The sequence below is a fragment of the Ranitomeya imitator genome, unplaced genomic scaffold (assembly GCF_032444005.1).
Source record: "Ranitomeya imitator isolate aRanImi1 unplaced genomic scaffold, aRanImi1.pri SCAFFOLD_26, whole genome shotgun sequence".
Taxonomy (NCBI): Eukaryota; Metazoa; Chordata; class Amphibia; order Anura; family Dendrobatidae; genus Ranitomeya; species Ranitomeya imitator.
In genome coordinates, this window is record NW_027193485.1 from 234,848 (window position 1) to 241,320 (window position 6,473).

Consider the following 6,473-nt stretch of genomic DNA (forward strand, 5'->3'; position numbering starts at 1 on the left):
ATTGGAGTCAATGGAGACGCATGCGTTTTTTTGGACATGCGTTTGCATGCGTTTTTTTTTGACGCATGCGTTTTTTTGACGCATGCGTTTTTTTTGGCACCATAGTTAAGATAAGGTTGTCTAGACACTGATAAGGCTCCCCCATAGCTGAAGGGTTATAAAAGGAAGGCTGGGGGAAGTTTCTGGTCACTTCTCATCAGACTCCAAGGAAGACAGCACCCTGCCCGGACGCATTGTTGGACAAGACACAGAGCAATGTGAGTATATCCTTGCCAATGCATTATTCTTCAATTTTTTGGATCTACATGTCCTAATTTTTTCAATGTTTTTCTTTCAACACGCATCAGAATGTCTTCTCCGGTTTCTTCGTCTGATGATGAATTCCAGCCACGGCAATCAGAAGTGGATCACGTGAGCGAGGTAATTTTTTGTTCCGTCAGCTTGGTAAGTATTGACTGTCACATCGACACATGAGGCAATTATATTTTTTTTATTCTATAGAGCACTTCAACTGAGGGACAGAGAGGTACGGAGCAGCGGAGTCAAGGTCCAGGTGGAAGACGGCAGCGGGTATGTATACCAGGCAGACTGTCCTTATTTAAGTTGTCTTTCATATTTCTGCCCTTTCTCATTTTTTTTTTTTTTTTTTAAATGTGGTTGAGCAAACTTAATTTTTTTAAATTAAATTTTAGGTTTCACAACGGGACGATGACCACATCGATAATGACCTGCTAATCACTCTGGTACAGGAGCGAGTCCCATTGTGGGACAGCCGGGATCAACAGCACTCCGTCAATAGTGTTATCCGTCGTTTGTGGAGTGAGGTGGCCCAAGCGTTGTGGGATGGCTGGGAGAATTCAACGCCACGGGTCCGTAATGCATTTGGTAAGTATTGCACGATAGTGTGAAGAAACAGACCTTGGCCATGCTCTCTTGACTGTGTGTGATGACAGAAACTTTTCGTAGTTTCTGTCATCACACACAGTCACGAGAGCATGGCCAAAAGTCCTGATTCTGACCATTATATTTTATTGTTATTTCACAGTGGACAAAGTAAGAACACGTTGGCGTTCCATGAAGGACCGCTTCAACAAGGACCTGCGTGCAGAGAAGAGTGCAGCTAGTGGTTCCGGAGCAAGGCACCGGCTGTACAAGTACCACCGTGTGCTGGCCTTCCTGAGACCGGTCCTTCTCTTGAGAACGTAAGTATTTGTCACATGCCTCCGGTTGTATTGCATTGACATAATCTGTCATTTTTAATTCCATAGGATGTACCGTCTTGTTATCGTTTGGTATTAATTTTCTGTTTTATTTTTTCACAGCACACACTGCACGACTGTCGCCACAGGTTCTGGAGCGGTCCTTCAGCCGACAGCCACGGACCCGTCCCAGCCATCCAGCAGCGCAGCACCAGGTGGGTCTTCCACAGTCACTGGAGACCAGGGAGCTGGCCCATCAGGTCTTCCCCTTTCGCAGTCCTCTTTCGCTGCACCCATTTTTGCGGGCTCATCCCGGCAGCGACAGAGGGCTTCGGATAGGTCCCTCATGCCCGAGTTTTTGCACTTGAGCTCGGTTTTACACGAAGCTATCAAGGCTTTAAGTGACAAAATGGATGTGTCCCATAACCTGTTACAGTGCCGCATCCAGGATGTCGCTAAAAGCCTTGATCAAGTTAAAGCCGACCTCCAGAAGCCAGCTCATCATTTTTTTAATAAAATCCACCAGAGCATGTCGGAACACCTTAGCCCTGATCTCCAGCTGAGTGTGATGCAGGCCTGCAATGTTGCTTTGGGGCAGGCTATGCAGCAGAGTCAGAGTCGTAATGTGGCGGCATATCCAACTGTGCCGTCACTGTCCGAAGTAAACACCATTCCTACCTCTGCTGCATACCACTGCACGGCCACCTCTATTCCCTCAACAGGTGTTCTCCAGTACAGCGCCAACACGATGACGAGTGCTGTTGGACATCCCACCGCCACCACCGTGACGACCGCTGCTCCGGCTTGGACCTCCTCCGCTGACACCTCTATGACGCAGGACCCTGGCGTGGCTTATCGGCCCGGCAACCTCCCGATGCAGCAGGACCAATCCATGCAATATCGGACCGGCCCACCCCCGATGCAGCAGGACCCATCCATGCAATATCGGACCGGCCCACCCCCGATGCAGCAGGACAGAGGCCTGGCATATCTGACCGGACCCACCCCGATGCAGGAGGACCGAGGCCTGGCATATCGGACCGGACCAACCCCGATGCAGCAGGACCGAGGCGTTGCTTTCCGGGCAGGAAACCCCCCGATGCAGCAGGACACATCCATGGCGTATCGCACCGGGCACCCCATGATGCATGACCAAGCCATACGTTTCCGGGCAGGACCCACCCCGATGCACCAAGAACCATCCATGGCTTTATGTTCCCCCCCACCAGCAATGCAGCAGGACGCTGGTATGGGATTTGTTTCCCCCACCCCAACGATGCCCCAGGACCCTGGGAGGGTGTTAATTTCCCCCCCCCCCCCCCAACGAGGCACCAGGATCCTGGGAGGGTTTTTGTTTCCCCCCCCCCCAACGAGGCACCAGGACCCAGGCGGGACTTTATCTTTCCCCCCATTGGACTCAGAGATTGCCGAGTGCTCCACAATGGAGACTGACTGTGAAATTGTGGAGCCGGGTCCTGACGTGTCTCCCACCCAAAGTTTACACCCTAGCCCCAAAAGACTTCCCCCAACCCGGAAAACACAGAAAACTGGCAAAACCCATAAGAAACAGAAAACTTTGTTTATTCCTCCCCCATCACCTTCCGATGTGTCTCAACCGTGCAGTTTGTCTCAAGCCCCTCATGTTTTAAGCCCCATCCCCGAACTTCCAGACCCTTCAAGTTTTGTTGCCCATTCTCCTGCAACCTCTGCCTCCTCCACGGTGAGCCAGGCTTCAGTTCTAAATACCCCCCAGTTACGGCACTCAACCCCAAGCCGGCGTGGTTCAACCCGGCGCGGTAAAAAAAAATAAATTTGTGTTTTTCCCCAATAAAAAAAAGTTTATTTTCAACAATTATGTTTGGTTTATTGTGTCTTTCACCGCTCTAAATACACACCAATAAACTGCGTTTACACACTTTTATTCTTTTGGCCTACACATATCTCCAGTAGTATAAAATACCAGACAACATCTATATGTGTTTCTTTAGTATACAAATATGAGTTGGCCAAAAAAATAGTAGTTATTTCCATACTCTTATTTTTAATTTTTAACTGGTGTAGTGTCACTGTACAAAGAGAAAATGGTGTAAATCAAGTTCAGAACTCAACTGAACCGGTCAGATGTCAAAATAGACACCTGACCTGTTTAGTTGATTACTGACTTGTATATTCACCATATTCTATATAGCACATTATGTGACAATGTTTGTCAAACTGATGGGACAATGGTTGGCACACGCTAACTATCTATCCTCACCTTGGCAGGTGTAAGAAATTTTGAATTCATGATCATGTTTATGTTCATCATGAATTCATTATTTCTTACACTTGACTTGACGGGAATAGAGAGCGTGCCAGTCGTGACGCAATGACGTCAAGAAGATTACCAATAAAGAAATTTAAATCTGGTTACATTATAAGTATGCGTGTTTATATCATTGTTTGTAAACCAAAATAGGGAGTGCAACAGAGGTCAATTATGATTAAAAAAATCAAATTATTACCTCATCAACTATCACCCACTCCTTGTTTTGGATTACAAATTATGATATACTACTACTGCCCATCTTTGTTCAACCTTTAGAGAGGAAAAAGACAGGAGACCTGGTGAACACAAAAAAGTTTATTAATTTGAAAAATTGGTATCAGTATTTAATATTTGGTAAACATTAACATACAACAGGACATTTAAACAACATTGTCCTGCCATGAAACCAGTCCAATATCGGACACAAAATAGGCCGCAAATTGGTCACGCATAAGACCAACGGCTGCAGTTGACCTCATCGGGTGATGATGAAAATCGGGCAATGGGTGTGAAATTGGTTCATCAAGTTCAATGTGGGGTCGCTCCTTAGCCATTATATAATTGTGTAGAACCACACAGGCTTTGACCACCTCGTCCACTGTTTCCACTTTTAGATTGATGGCTGTTGCGAGAATGCGCCATTTTGCAACCAGAATGCCAAAGCTGCACTCTACGGTTCTTCTTGCCCTTGTCAGTCTGTAGTTGAATATTCTGCGAGTATGGTCCAAGTCCCTACTAGAATATGGCTTCAGGAGATTTTCACACATCTGGAAGGCCTCATCCCCAACCATAACAAATGGCAGCGGTGACCCTTGAGTGTTGGGGAGAGGCTGTGGAGGTGGGAAATTAAAATTGTTGCCATACACACGGCGGCCCATATCAGAGCTCTTGAAGGTCTGGGAATCATTGCCACGGCCAAAAGCTCCAACGTCCACGGCGATGAAGCGACACTCCGCATCCGCTATTGCCATGAGCACTATCGAAAAATATTTTTTATAATTAAAAAACTCAGATCCGGTTCTTGCAGGTTTAACAATGCGGATGTGCTTCCCATCCACCGCCCCTAAACAGTTTGGAAAATCACACACGTTCAAAAATGTTTTGGATATTTCCCGCCACATGTCCACGGTGGGTACGGGTATAAACTCCTCACGGAGTACATTCCATAACGCACGACAGGTGTCCACAACAATTCCGGACAGGGTTGAGATTCCAAGGCGGTATTGGAAGTGCAGGGAAGATAAACTCTCTCCTGTGGCCAGAAATCTAGAAGGAAAAGAAACCAAAAAAAACATTATAAAACGGCTCTTATTTTATGTTGTTTTTCAATAAGAAAAATTTAAAAAAAACAACCCAAAATACATGTCATAACCCCAAAATTTGACTATCATTGGTTTATTTTTGGAACGTACCGTAATGTCACCAACAGACGTTCCTCGGGTGGAATTGCTCTACGGAGCCGTGTGTCCTGTCGCCGTATGGAACCTTCGACACGAGACAGTAATTCACGGAAAGAATCTTGCGACATTCTGGTGTAATCCTGGAATTTCTCCGGGTTGGCATTCAGCTCCGCATACAGGGTGTGATATGCTCCGCGGGTCTCACGCACTTCAATGATGGGGTGCCTCCAAAAACGCCGACGCTGTCTCCTTCTCCATCTTTGGCGGTTTCGGTCTTGCTCCCAAGCAAAAACACAGGCAAGGAAAATCTTGAAGCTGAACTCCAGTTGGAAATTAAAGTTCGCTATTGAAAGATCCATCGTGACACCGGAAACAGTAGCAAGCTCTGAAACTTTATGTACCCCTAGGGTCTATATATTGAGTCCCAATCATGTACGCCCTCTCTAGCCCACTCTATTCTCATTGGTTGGTTATTGTAACCTTTTTTTTTTTTTTTTTTTTTTTCCCAAAAATGCACAAAAAACGCAAACGCATGCAAAAACGCATGTAAACGCGTGTAAACGCTGCGTTTTTTTGACGCACGCGTTTAACGCGTGCGTCAAAAAAACGCAGCGTTTACACGCGTTTACATGCGTTTTTGTACCATGCGTTTTTTAAAAAAAACGCATGCGTTCAAAAACGCTAGTGTGAAACCAGCCTTAAATGTTATTTCTTTCCTTCCACATTGCTTTAATTCCTGTAAAGCACCTGAAGGGATAATACACTGTTAGGTGTCGAGTTCCCACCGCTGCACAGCGGGAATCTCGAGCCGCCTCCACTGCCGTCTCCCATTCTTCTTCAGCCGCAGTGGAGCCTGCTCAGCGGAGGCATTGGTCCCAGCGTCTGGCTCAGGCAGATACTGTGCGCTCGGTTACTGCTGATCTTCCTGGCTCGGCCATTGTAACCAGCACTGTTCTGCGGCGAGCAGATGCTCCTGGGACTAAGTCCTGCTTTTCCTCTATTGAGCATGCTCAAGGGATGATCTCTCATTGGAGGTCGGGGTCACATGCTCAAGTCCTGAAGCAGTTCCTATTAGACCACTAGGAAGGTTCTGGAGAGCTTCCTCTATAAAAGGTTCGCATGGCCGCATGGCCATGCGCTAGTATCAACCTGTGTTCATGTGTGTATGAGCTTAGCTACCTCGTAGTCCTTGTCAGCATGTGCTCAGGGTCGGCTGTAAGCCGTTCGAATTCCGGCACCTCCAAAGAGGAGTTTGTGTGTATGAATTCAGCGCTGGCATAGAGCCACTAGAATTAAGGCACCTTCGGAGAGGAGTTTGAGAGTATGAATTCAGGGCTGGCGTATAGCCACTAGAATTCCGGCACCTCCGGAGAGGAGTTGTTTGAGTGCTGTTGCTGACTGTACGACCACTGTATGCTACCTGCTCTATTTATCAGCTTTGATCCCCTGTGAGGTTAACAGGGCACAGCGTCATCTTTAATCCCGGCGACTCTGTGAAGTAACAGAGTTCGCTCCTGTGCAGGCCGAGTAACGGAACCCGTGTCTATTCAGGCATAGTACCGCCAT